This window comes from Trichechus manatus, unplaced genomic scaffold (assembly GCF_000243295.1).
Source record: "Trichechus manatus latirostris isolate Lorelei unplaced genomic scaffold, TriManLat1.0 scaffold00191, whole genome shotgun sequence".
Taxonomy (NCBI): Eukaryota; Metazoa; Chordata; class Mammalia; order Sirenia; family Trichechidae; genus Trichechus; species Trichechus manatus.
This window is the reverse complement of record NW_004444127.1, coordinates 3,404,431-3,418,489: the sequence shown is the minus strand read 5'-3', so window position 1 is coordinate 3,418,489 and position 14,059 is coordinate 3,404,431.

Below are 14,059 nucleotides of genomic sequence, written 5' to 3'. Positions count from 1 at the left end.
TCTGCAATTCTTTATCTTAAAAATTCATGCAAATTTGCATCTTTCTCCTTAGTAAATGTTTTCTTTGTTTTGTTTCTTTATAAACGAAAAGGTCTCCCCTGCAGTCTTCTACCTGAGTGGACACTCTAGGAAGACATGGCATGGCTACCTTCTGCAGCTGTATCCCCTGCCTGCACCTTGGACCTCAGACTCCTCAGGCCCCAGGCCCCGGGCCCTTCTGGCTTAAGAGAACTGCAGGGACGGGGTTAAAGGAAAGGTCTGCCTGTTCTCACAGTCTAGGGCTCTCTCCACCTCTGCTCCATGCTCTGTCCTCTGGCCCAGCCCTGCCATCTTCTCTGCAGACATTGGTCTATCCCAGTCCATGTCCCACTGGGGATTCTCCAGATGCCTCCCCCATCCCTTCATCCCCTGAGGGTCCTTGGTCCAGGGGGAACTCCCCATCTTCACTCCTTCCCACTGGACAGCCTGACCATCCACCTCCACAGACGAGCACACAACTCAGGGATTTTTGTGCCATGAGGAGGAAACTGAGGCCCAAGACGGGCCTGCCTAGCCCCAGGGTGCCCGGTGAGGAGGGTTAGGATGCCCAGGGGGTGTCTCTGGGCAGGTGGGGGTGCCTCGGCTTAAGGAGAGGGCACCAGGTCTGGGCACTGGCCAGGGAGGCAGGAGAGAGGGGGAAGGCTGCGGGGTGCTCAGGGGCTGCCGCCTGGCAGGTCCCCGTGCCCAGGGTAGGGAAGTTTCTTATTTCTCCCGCTCCGACTTCCCCCTTTGATTTATAATAGCCATGAAATGCTCTGCTCTCTTCTCTTTTCCTTGCTGTCCCCGGGGCCAGAGGAGCAGAGGCCTTCCCGGGCAACGGGCCTCGGCCTTGCTGGACCTCCATCTCTCTCCAAGGGCTGAGCCTGGGGGAGCCAGAAACGGGAGGTGAGTCAGGGAAGGCAGGGTGGGATGAAGAGGCGCCCAGACCTTCCAAAGGTGAGTCTGGGCAGGGCCCCAAAGGGCAGGCAAAGTCATGGCGGGGAAGGGCAGGGGCTGGGCTGAGGGTGTGGCAGGTTGGACTTGGGAGTGGATGGGTCTGTGGGGGTGGGGATGGCAGGCTCTGGGCCCGCAAACAGCCTCAGCGAGGCTTGGAGATTGGGCCCTGCCAGTCTGAAGGCCGAGCACAGAGGCATCAAATGCCAAACAGAGTCAGAGAAATGGCTTCTCTCTGACCTCATACTCTGATTTAATAGTGGCCAAAGCAGACCTGGCTCAGGATAGTCTGGGGACTGGGCTGGGAACGAAGAGGAAGGCATGAGGCCCAGAGCTGGGGAGACGGTGGGCTCCTCAGGCTGCAGCTGGACGTCACCTCCAGGCCTGGCCCAGGCGGGTAGGGCCGGGGTCTGTGTCCGGCTCCTTAGCAGGCCTGGTGGCCGAAGCGTTTCTCCCAGCCTCCGTGTGGTGCCTGTGGTAATGGAGCTGTTGGCGTTTTGCAATGGGCCGGGGTGGGGAGGTGGCGCACACATGCTTCCTGTGGTGACCGGGCGCTTCCTGTTTTCTCAGGCGCCGGCCTGCTACTGCCGATGTGGAAACAGGGGCAGCTGCAGCCGGGCGGCTCCAGGCTGGGTGCCCCGACCCTGCCCAGAGGGGCCTAAATGGGCCCACCAACCCCAGGCCCCAGACTGGGGCAGAGGATGGTCTGTGTTCCCCCCTCCACCACACCGGGTTCTGTCCTTCCCCAACAGCTTCCTGCCGAGAGGAAGGGCCAGGCAGGGCCAGTGGCTCGAGGCTGAGCAGGTGGTCCAGGGAGTCAGAGGTCAGGGGTGAGAGCCCCAGACTGGGCGTCAGGGCATGTGGCTCTGGTTTTAGCTCTGTCCTTAACACTGTCAACCATCCCTGACCTTCTCCAGGCCTTGGTTTCCCGTTTGTGTAATGATCATGACACCATTGCTGCCCCAATCAGAGGTATATCTGAGGTATGGCAGGTACAGCAGGTGCCCTGGGCACCACTTGAGGGGGGTGCCACTGAGCAGTTTCTATTAACCCAGTACATCCCAACGTCTTTCCTCAAGCACAGTAGACATAGAAGTGTAGTGAGGGGTGCAGAGGGGAGCACATACCCGCAGCAAGTCCAAGGCGGCTCCGGACGAGGCATGGAATGACATTCTGAGGCGCCACAAATATGAAGAGTGCCTGACTGAGGCAGCCGAACAGGAGGGGGAGGGCGTTTCTGCTGACACGTCGCCCGCTTTCAACGTCTATTCATCTTCAAATTGGGGGTGAGGGGCACAACTTAGAGATTGCCCTTGGGCACTCACTACCCTCGCTACCCAGGGTGCACTTTCAGTACTTGCCATAGGTGCTATTTTCCGTAAATACGCCTCTGCCAAGATCCTCAGCTTTGGGCAGGGGCAACTTGGAGGTGAGGCTTGGTGTAGGTCTTGACAGAGGGAAACTGGATAGGCTGGGGTGGAGCGGGGGATATGGCAGGTGGGGGCCAAACTGGAATGGCCCAGAGATGGGAAGTCCAGGACCAAGTTTGATGAGACACACGGGAGAGTGATTGTTAACAATGTTGATCCTAAAGGACTCAAATGCAGGAGAATTTTAGGAACATTTTTCTGCCTACAAACCTTAGGAAAGGGTCTGACGCCCCTCAGGTTCTTGCTCAGAGGAAAGACAAGTGGCTGTCTGGAAGGGAAGGTAGGGCCAGCCCTACCCACATGCTCAGGAGATGGGAGGCCATGTGGTGGGATGTGAGAGACTTGGGAGACCCTTCTCTCCTCATGTGTCAAGACGCTTGGATGTCCACCATGAGGGCCAGGGTTTGGAATTCAGCACTACCCTCTTCCCGAACCTGTTTTGTTTTGTTTTTAAGCTGATATTGCAAGAAGGGGAGGAGAGATGACTTTGCTTCTTGTTACTTTGCTGACAGAGTCTGACCTCTGGAGGAAGAGTTTCTCTGAAGGAAGGCTGAGCCCTCTGGTAACTGACCAGTCCACTGACTCAGCTCAGCCACCTCCTTGGCCTAGAGGTTCTGAGACCACCGTTCTCAGTATCTCTCCACTAAATCTCCAGGCCTGCCCACCGCAGACAGCACAGGGACTTGGCCCAGGGAAGGAGTCTTTGAGATCCCAGGGCACCTATGCCAGCCTGAGGGGCCATCAGGCCCCCCTGGCCCCCACCACCCTGTCACCCTGCCGTGGTGCTTGGGCCCAGCCCTGAGTGCTGAGTTGGCAGCTCAGCAGCTGCTCTGGCCACTGAGGCCCAGTTATAAATAAGCCCAATGTGGCCAAGTCATCAAGTTCTGGCTCCTCTGGCCCAGCTGCATTACCTCAGTGACCACAGGTTGGGGCTGCCCAGAGCTGGGCCCACCAGGACCCGCCCACCTAGGCCAGAGGCCAGGCCGGGCTTGAGGCCTCCTGGGGTCCTCAAATCCAAGGCTCGAGCATCTGTCGCTCCTCAGGCCTGGGCCTCCCTGGACACAGGCCGCAGAAGAGGCAGGGCCCATTCCGCCTACGTGGAGCTGGCAGCTATTTACAAACCGAAACCGGGAGAAGTGAAGTGGCTGCGGCCGAAGTGGCTCCAGGTCCCCAGCCCCCACTCCCACTCCATCCCCGGCAGCCCCATCCCCCTCTCCCCATGGCTTCCTCTTTCCTTCCCCACACAGCTCCCCAACCTCCCACTGCCCAGCCAGCTCACTCTGGACGACCTGCAAGCACCTCGTGGTGACCCCGACCTCACAGCCCTGGGGGTCCATTTATCCTCTTCACCCCCAGGACCCCATCAGTCTGGATTCCTTGGAGTGGCCCCCTCCCACCCGGGCCCAGCCCACCCTGGTCTGCCCAAGGCCCATTCCCACAGGCCTGTTCTCAGTTCCCCTTCATGCTTGGAAAAGCTCCAACACCAATGGCGGCCTTGATGCTGCTGGTCCCTGCCTGAAGGTAGCTTCTCTGGGTGCCCTCAACCTTTGCAGCAGAAACGTAGGGCGGCAAGGCATCTGGGCAGAACCTGGAGCATGAGGGCCTCCAGGGGGCATGTCTCTGGGCAGAGGTCCTGGTCATCACCATCCTCAAGTTGAGTTTTGGCCGCCTCGTCAGGCTGGTGTGGTTCATAGGCCTTCATTGTGCAGAGCAGAGCTGGGACAGGTGAACACTGGGCATGAGAACAGTCTGACACTCTGAGGAACCAGCAGGCAGGATGGTACTGTGGTGACAGCTCTCCCAGGAAAGAACAGAGCTAGACATGATGCTCGTTATTAATAATAAAGAAACTCCCTCACAGTGGGACCGAGGTTTAATGTTTACATCAGTCTCAGGACAAGCCTGTTCCATTACCTCCATTACAAAGAGAAAACTGAGGCTCAGAGGGGAAGCCATGGGTCCAAGGCCACGCTGCTAGAAAGTGCCTGGACTGAGATTCTAGACTTCCTGACACCCAATCTGCTTCTCTCTCCATCTGACCGCCCACACTCCATCTCATACCTCAGTTTCCCTCCTGGAGGCACGGAAGGTTCCCAGTGCTGTCCAAGGGCAGGATCAGGGCTGACCTGAGGCTTAAGCGGGAGGAGGCCTTGGTCTGTAGACAGCCAGATTGCCTTCCCTGGCCGAGTGGTCGATACCCAGTGCTCCTTGCTTCTTCCCCTGTCCTGCACCCAGGGAAGGATCTGTCTGCCCCCTTCCTTCCCTCCTGCCAAGTCCCCACTGAGGCAGAAGTTCTGGCCTAAGCCCTGCTCAGATGTGGCCAGCCAGGTAACTTTGAATTTCACCTAACCTCTCTGAGCCTCAGATTCCTCTTCTGTGAAATTGGCCCTCCACAAATACTGGGCACCTTCTGGGTGCCAGGGCCTCTGCTGGGTGCAAGCTGTCTCTGCTGCTAGGACACAGTCCCTGCCTTTGTGAAGCCCACAGCCGCTAGGGGAAGGCAGTCAATTTACAAAACCCTGAGAGCTCTGAGAGGGAAACCAAGGCCGTGGGACACCAAGAAGTAGTGATGTGTGCTGCCCAGGGTGGGAGGGGTACCACATGGGATGGGCCCAGAAGGACAGGAAAAAGTTTGCCAGCAAAAGCAGGGTGGACAGGCTCTCCATGCTGAGTCACACCCCCATGCTTAGGCTCTATTGGTTCCCACTGCTTGGAGCACCCTTCCTTCCTATGGTCCTGGCGAACCCCTACCCATCCCTCAGAGCCCATGGACACACCATAGCATGACCCAGCCTGGCATTTCTTCCCTCCCTCTTCCTGCCCAGGGCCTGAGCAGAGCAGGAGGTCTCATGCAGCTCTTACAACCTCCTCAGCAGCCCCACCCGGGCAGGCGTCTACTCCCAGCTCCAGCCCCCGCTGTCCCCTGCTCCGAAAAGCACTGGTTCCCTTTTTCTGGGTGACCACATGCCATGCACAGGGAATTTCCATCGCAGCCTGCGGAGCCTCTGATTCACCCAGGCCCATCACGGAGTTAACTCCTTCCGGGCTCCGGCCTCCTGCTCCCACACCTTGGGCTGCCCACACGCCCGGCCTGGGACCCCTGGGAAGCTCTGCACTGGCCTTGGGCCCCACCGTCTCGAGGTCAAAGTCAGGCCCTCACTCACTGCCCCCCCTCAGGCCCATCCACTGTCATACACACAGAGACCCCTCTCCCAAGGGCTAACGGCACACAGTCCACAGCTTTGGGCTGTGGTTGCGAGTACAGCTTTGGAGTCAGATAAGCCTGGGTTCAAAATCCAAATTCTGATTCTGGCCCGGAGCAAGTGTGAGTATCCAACCCGAGTCTTAGCCATAAAATGGAAATGATAATTCCTGTCCCTCAGCCTTGTTGTAAAGATCCAGTGTGTAGGACCCGTGGAGCTCAATAATGAGTCATTTTCTTCTTCTGTCCAAAGGGCCCCTCTCTTCCTATCACAAGGTCCCTGTGATACCTGGGTCCCTTCTCCCTGGCTGGCCTTCCTTTTCCAAGAGCTGGTTGCTTGGATGAGATGGGTGAGGGGAGACTGCAGCTCCAGCCCCTGAGTGGGTGGCGGCTCTCCTCTACTGGCTAGCACACTCCCCCCATTTCTCAGTTTTTTCAGGGAAGCTGCAGGGAGGCCAGGGGATGGGGGCGTTTTCTGGGGCTGTGGGTTGCAGAGGGGCTGAGCCCTCAGGCACAGGGCCGAGCCTCCCTCTTCCTGCAGGATGCTAGGCATACGCATCATACATCCTTTCCGGTCTTATTCCCACCATCCCTGTAGGTGTGGTCTCTTAGTGCCCCCATTTTACAGATGAAGACACGGAGGCCCTGAGAAGTGAGTGACTCACCCTCAGCAACACAGGGAGTGAAGGGCAGGGACAGGATTCAAATCCAGGTCTGTACTCCTAGCCTCTGCAGGTCTCAGTGACCATTTGTGGACTACAGTGAGGGAAACGTGCATTAATTGAATCCCTACTGTGTACCTGGTAAAAGCATACATAGACTTATCTCCTTCAGTACTTAGAACAATGCTGAGAGGTAGGGCTTGTTGGCCTCTCTATAGAATGGAGGCATCTGAGCTTCAGAGGGGGAGGCACTCACCAGGAGGCCTCATGCCAATCAGTGTGGAGGATCCAGGGGTGCCTTGTGCCTAGGGAAGAAGGGGATGGTGAAGGGGGCTCCACAGAGCAGGGGGTTGGGGTTGGGTAGCAGCTCCTGTCCTTGGTGATGGAGCAGGGGGGCGTGGTGCGCCCGTGGTGAGCAGAAGGAAGTTGCTGTGGGTGGCGGTGGGTTTGAGGTGCCGGAGGCTGAGTGATGTGGCCAGGAGGTGAGCTCCCTGTCTGCAAGCCTGGTCAGCAGGAGAAAAGGGGTGTGGTGGGGATGGCCGGGATTGGGGCACAGAGGAGGTCCGGGCTGTTCTGGAGATCCGTGCCTCCTGGGGCTGGTGAATGGAAGCCAGGACTGGGGCAGAGTGCAGGAAAGACCTAGGCAGAGCTGGGGAGTGATGGGGCAAACGGGAAGAGGTGCTGGAGAGGCAGACTGGCAGAGAGGAGCCCTTGAAAGACAAGGCCTTGGAGTTATGAAGGGGCAGGCCTGTGAGCAAAGGCCTGGGGAGGTTGAGAAAGAGGTTCTGGGAATGCTGAGTAGTATCTTCTGGCCAGGATTTGGGTGGGGATGCGGACAGGCCATTTGGGACCGGGAAGGTGGGAAGGGTGACTGTACCTTTGTGGAGGGGGCTCCAGCACAGCCTCAGAGACTTGAACTTGAGCCTGTGAACAACTGAGAGCAAAGAGAAGTTGTTAGGTAGGAAAATACTGATAGGAGAAACTCGAGGCAGGGACAGTGGGGCAGTACAGGCCAGAGGGCCATGAGAACTGCAGTCACATCTCACCTCTTTCACCAGCCGTGTGTCCTTGGGCATGTCTCTTCCCCTCCTTGGGCACTGACAATATATCTGTGGTGTAATGGTTAGGCCATTGGATGCTAACCAAAAGGTCTGCGGTTCGAATCCACAGGAAAAAAGACCTGGTGATCTGCTCCCGTAAAGATTTACAGCCTAGGAAACCCTATGGGGCAGTCCTACTCTGTCCTATAGGGTTGTTGTAAGTCAGAATCAACTCGACGGCACACAACAACAACAATATATATAACATGTAATGTATAAATATATATATTATGTTGTTTGTTAGGTGCCATTGAGTTGGTTCTGACTCATAACGACCCTATGTACAACAGAACGAAACACTGCCTGGTCCTGTGCCATCCTCACAATCGTTGCTCTGTTTGACCCCATTGTTGCAGCCACTGTGTCAGTCCATCTCTCTTTCACTGACCCTCTACTTTACCAAGCATGGTGTCCTTCTCCAGGGACTGGTCCCTCCTGATAACGTGTCCAAAGTGAGAGAGACAAAGTCTCACATCCTCCCTTCTAAGGAGCATTCTGGCTGTATTTCTTCCAAAATAGATTTGTTCCTTCTTCTGGCAGTCCATGATATATTTGATATTCTTCGCCAACACCATAGTTCAAAGGCATCAGTTCTCCTTCTGTCTTCCTTATTGATTATCCAGCTTTCACATGCATATAAGGCGATTGAAAATACCATGGCTTGGGTCAGGTGCACCTTAGTCCTCTTTGCTTTTTAAATCAAACTTTAAAGAGGTCTTTTGCAGGAGATTTGCCCAATCCAACATGTCATTTGATTTCTTGACTGCTGTTTCTATGGGAGTTGATTGTGGATCCAAGTAAAATGAAATCCTTGACAACTTCAAAATTTTCTGCATTTATCATGATGTTGCTTATTGGTCCAGCTGTGAGGATTTTTGTTTTCTTTATGTTGAGGTGTAATCCATACTGAAGGCTGTGGTGTTTGATCTTCATCAGTAAGTGCTTCAAGTCCTCCTCACTTTCAGCAAGCAAGGTTGTGTCATCTGCATATCGCAGGTTGTTAATGAGTCTTCCTCCAATCCTGATGCCCTGTGCTTCTTCATATAGTTCAGCTTCTCAGATTATTTGCTCAGCATACAGACTGAGTAAGTATGGTGAAAGGATACAACACTGAAGCACACATTTCCTGATGTTAAACCATGCAGTATCCCCTAGTTCTGTTTGAACAACTGCCTCTTGGTCTGTGTACAGGTTTCACATGAGCACAATTAAGTGTTTTGGAATTTCAATTCTTTGAAATGTTATTCATAATTTGTTGTGATCCATAGTCAGTAAAACACAGGTAAACATGTTTCTGGTATTCTCTGCTTTCAGTCAAGATCTATCTGACATCAGCAATGATGTCACCTTGAATTTCTGAATCCAGCTTGAATTTCTGGCAGCTCCCTGTTGATGTACTGCTGCAATAGTTTCTGAATTATCTTCAGCAAAATTTTACTTTTGAGGGATATTAATGATATTGTTTGATAATTTTTGCATTCCATTGGATCACCTTTCTCTGGAATGGGCACAAGTATGGATCTCTTCTAGTCGGTTGGCCAGGTAGCTCTCTTCCAAATTTCTTGGCATAGACGAGTGAGTGCTTCCAGTATTGCATCCGTTTGTTGAAATACCTCATCTGATATTCCATCAATTCCTGGAGCCTTGTTTTTCACCAATGCCTTCAGTGTAGCTTGGATTTCTTCCTTTAATACCATTGGTTTTTGGTCATATGCTATCTTCTGAATTAGTTGAATATCAGTCAATTCTTTTTGGTACAGTAACTCTGTGTATTCCATCTTCTTTTGGTCCTTCCTGTGCCATTAAATTTTTTGCCCATAGAATCCTTCAATATTGCAACTCAAGGCTTGAATTTTTTCTTCAGTTCTTTCAGCTTGAGAAGTGCTGAGCATGTTCTTCCCTTTTGGTTTTCTAACTCCAGGTCTTTGCACATTTTGTTATAATACTTCACTTTGTCTCAAGCTGCCCTTTGAAATCTTCTGTTCAGCTCTTTTACTTCATCATTTCTTCCTTTCGTTTTAGCTACTCTACATTCAAAAGCAAGTTTCAAAGTCTCTTCTGACATTCATTTTGGTCTCTCTTTTTTTTTTCCTTTTCTCTCTTTTTAATGACTTTTTATTTCATGTGTGATGTCCTTGATGTTATCCCACAACTTGTCCGGTCTTCGGTTATTAGTGTTCGATGCATCAAATCTATTCTTGAGATACTCTCTAAATTCAGATGGGATATACTCAAGGTCGTACTTTGGCTCTCATGAACTTGTTTCAATTTTCTTCATCTTCAACCTGAACTTGCATATGAGCAACTGATGGTCTGTTCCATAGTCAGCTCCTGGCCTTGTTCTGACTGATGATATTAAGCTTCTCCATCATCTCTTTCCACAGATGTAGTTGATTTGATTCCTGGTATTCCATCCGATGAGGTCCATGTGTATAGTCACCATTTATATTGTTGAAGAAAGGTATTTCCAATGAATAAATTGTTGGTCTTGTAAAATTCTATCATGTGCTCTCCTGTGTGGTGTCTATCACCAAGGCCATATTTTCCAACTACTGATCCTTCTTCTTTGTTTCCAACTTTTACATTCTAATCACCAGTAATTATCAACGCATCTTAATTGCATGTTTGATCAATTTCAGATTGCAGAAGTTGGTAAAAATCTTCAATTTCTTCATCTTTGGCATTAGTGGTTGGTGAATAAGTATATATTATATATGTTAGTATATATATAAAATGTCCACCTCATAGGATCGTGTGAGGATGGAATCAGTTAATGCAGGTATCAGTAGGGGCTCAACATATGCCAGCCCATTTCCTCTTGTCTTTGTCATCTCCCAAAGCACTTCACAAGCCCTGTTGTGGGTAGAAGTTCAGCTGAGGCCTTAGGCAGACCTGGGTTTAAGTCTCACCTGGACCCCCAATTGACTGAGCAATGCTGTGCAATCTCACCCTGCCACTGAGCCTCAGTTTCCTCACCTGTACCACGGGGATGATAATGGCACCAACTTGACATATTTTACGAAAGAACAAACCCTGCAATGGCTCCCCATTTCACCTGGAGTCAAAGCCAAGGCCCCTCTCCTCTCTGCCCTCACCCCTCCCACAGGCTCTGCTCACACTCGCCTCTTCCATGTTCCTGGAGCAGGCTCCTTCCTGGGACCTTCACACTGGCCTTTCCCTCTGTCTGGAATGCTTCTCCCAGATACATGCTTGGCTCTATCTCTCACTTGCTTCCAGTGTTTGTCAAATGTTACCTTCTCATGAGGGCTCCCTGTTCACCCTCTGTAATACTGCAAAGTGTCCCCACACTGCTTGGTCCCCTATTCCCAAACCCCCTTATCTACCTCCTGTAGTGCTTGCTGGGGCCCTGGTGGCGAAGTGGTTAAGTGTTTGGCTGCTAACCAAAAGGTCTGCAGTTCAAATCTACCAGCTGCTCCTTGGAAACACTACGGGGCAGTTCTACTCTGTCCTATAGGGTCGCCATAAGTCAGGTTTGGTTTTTGTGGCTTATAGCGCTTGCTGCCTTCTACCAGGCAGTGAAATATGCTCAGCTATTGTGTTTATCATCTGCTTTCCCCTGCTAGTGTGGAAGCCCCATGAGGGCAGGGGTATTTGCCTGTTTGGTCATCTGTCACGTAGAGGTCCTCAGTAAATACTTGTTAGATGTCCTAATGCACTGAAGAACCAGCCCAGTGCTGTGACCAGAGCTTAGGGAGCTCTGAGGGGCCCATGCGACTCAGTCTGGGGCCCAAGGAGCCGCTCCCAGTGTCTCAACAGTGAGAGGAAGTTGCAAGACGGCCATTTCTATACATGCTGTTCATAGCTCAGCTCCTTTTGGTAAACTTTCCCAGCTCTCTGTGTAAGGCCTGAGTTTTCCCACATGCCCCGTCACTCCCCAGGGGGACCTGTTGCTAGGAAAGAGGGGAGCACTGTTTCCTCCTTTTAGAGCTCATTTGGACCGAGGTGAAGAGGTCTGCAGGGCCAGAGGTTGTGGCCCCTTGGTGGACTCAGCTTCGACGACACAGCACCCACGTTTCCTGTTGCTTTCCTACCCTGCAAATTGCATTAGCACGGCTCTGCCCTCACAGTGACCCAGCCCAGTGAGGGCAAAGGGCGCCATATCACACAGGCCTGCTCAGCCTTCCTGTCACTCTGTAGGCCCCAGCCCTCCAGGGTCAGCCTCTTGGCCACCCACTCATCCTTAAAGAACCCAGCCACCATCTTGTTCTGCTCACCCTCAGGCCTGATCTAAAGCCCCTTTTGGGAGGTTAAGTTGGTACAACCTTTATTAAGGGCAATATGGCAATCTATCAATCTATCTATCTATCTATCACCTATCCTCATGTATCTCAAGATAAAAAATGCACAGTCCATTGACCCAAAAATTCTATTTTGTAAAATAACATGTTATTGATTACAGTCCTGGTGATTGAAGGAGCCCCAGTGGCACAATGGTTAAGCACTTGGCTGATAACTGAAAGGTTGGTGGTTCAAACCCACCAGCTGCTCCACAAGAGAAAAGATCTGGTGATCTGCTCCCATAAAGATTTACAGCCTAGGAAACCCTATGGGGCAGTTCTACTCTGTCCTATAGGGTTGCTATGAGTCAGAATCGACTCGATGGCACTCAACAACAACCACATTGATTGCAGCATTATTTGTAATAACAGAATACCGGAAACAGCCCAAATGTTCAGCAGTAAGAGACTGGTTAAATAAATGATGACAGTGGAATAACACAGAGCAATGAAAATGGGCTACAGCTACATGCAGCAAAGTGGTAGGAAAAAGAAGCAGGACCCAAAAGAATACATACACTATGATTCCATTTATACAAAGATTAAATTTTGATAAGATAAAAACTAAACTATACTGTTGGGCATGCTTACATAAGTGGTAAAAGCATAGAGAAAAGCAAGGAAATGATTACTGAAAAGATTAGAGTAGTGTTACTTATAAGGTTGTAAGAGGGCATTTAGTGGTGCTTCTGGGGTTCTGGCAGTGTTTTATTTCTTGATCTGGATGGTGGTTACCTAGGTGTTGGCTTTGTAATTATTCTTTAAACTGTACATAAATGTTTTATGTACTCTTCTATATGAATGGCATCTCACAGCACATCCAGACAGTGGGATACTATAGAGTCATTGAAAAGAAAAAATGAACTCTATATGTAAGGATGGGAGTCCCTGGGTGGTGCAAACAGTTAACAAACTTGGCTGCTGACTGAAAGACTGGAGGTTTGATTCCATCCAGAGGCACCTCAGAATAAAGACCTGGTGATCTACTTCCAAAAAATCAACCACTGAAAACCCTATGGAGCACAGTTCTACTCTGACACGCATGGGGTCGCCATGAGTGGGAACTGACTCAGTGGCAACTGGAACTGGATATGTAAGAATGTGGAATGGATTTGGGGGAACAAAACAAAACAAAAAAAACCCAAGGGGCATGCTACCTTTTGTTTAAAAAAAAAATCCTTATATATCTGCCTATATGCTTATGTCTGGTTAGATCCTCTCTAGAAAGATACACAAGACTTTGGTAACACAGGTAGCCTGTGGGAAGGGGAACTGGGCAGCTGTTTATCTTTTTGTACCTTTTGAATTTTGTACCATGTGCATGTATTACTTATTCAAAAAATAAAATAATTAAAAAAAATTTTCCTTCTCATTTCCTGGAGTCCCCAAGATTTTTTATTTCAAGCCCGTTTCTGGCCAATGAGAGTGAGACCAAGCCACAGCCCAGGCTTGAATGCCCCTGGTGAGCCCTGGCGAGTCAGGGACCCTCTCTGCCTCTCTGTTTCCTCTGCTGCAGAAGAAGGAGGCTGGGGTAACTGCTCCGTTAAAGCATCATCAAGGAGCCATGGTGGTGCAACAGTTAAGTGCTCAGCTGCTAACTGAAAGGCTGGTGGTTCAAACCCACCCAGTGGCTCTGCAGGAGACAGACCTGGAGATCTGCTCCCATAAAGATTACAGCCAAGAAGACCCTAGAGGGCAGTTGTTCTCTGTTATATAGGATCCTGTGAGTAGAAGCTGACTCCACGGGACCTAACAACAATAAGGTCCCATCATCTCCCAGCCTCCCACAGTCCCTGTCCCCTCTCTCACCTCCCCTTCGTCCTCGTCCTCTCATCTGTCTCCTCTCCCTCCACCCTTGCCCAGTGCTCTCCTCTTTCTTGGCTCCCTCCTCTGTCTCCTACTTTCTCACTTCTCTCTGCCCCTTCCCCTTCCCTGGCCCTCCTGCCCTCTCCAGATCTATGCGTCTCAGTTTTTCTTCCTTCTTCCTTCTGTCTCTTCCCTTCCCAGAGCCCCAGAAGCCAGGTTTTATGTCCCAGATCACCCCCCAAGAACTATGTGACCTTGGGCAAGTCAATGACCTCTTGGGCCTCAGCTTAACAGGTGGTTGTGTTGATTACATGCAATCCCAAGGGTGAAAGCACCCAGCATGGTGCTGGACACACAGTAGGCACTCAAAAAATTGTCTTTCCTAATTAAGGAGAGGAAACCCTGGTGGCGTAGGAGTTAAGTGCTACGGCTGCTAACCAAAGCATCAGCAGTTCAAATCCACCAGGCGCTCTTTGGAAACTCTATGGGGCAGTTCTACTCTGTCCTGTAGGGTCGCTATGAGTTGGAATCGACTCAACGGCAATGGGTTTGGTTTTTTGGTTTAAGGAGCTGGGGCTGTGGATGATCT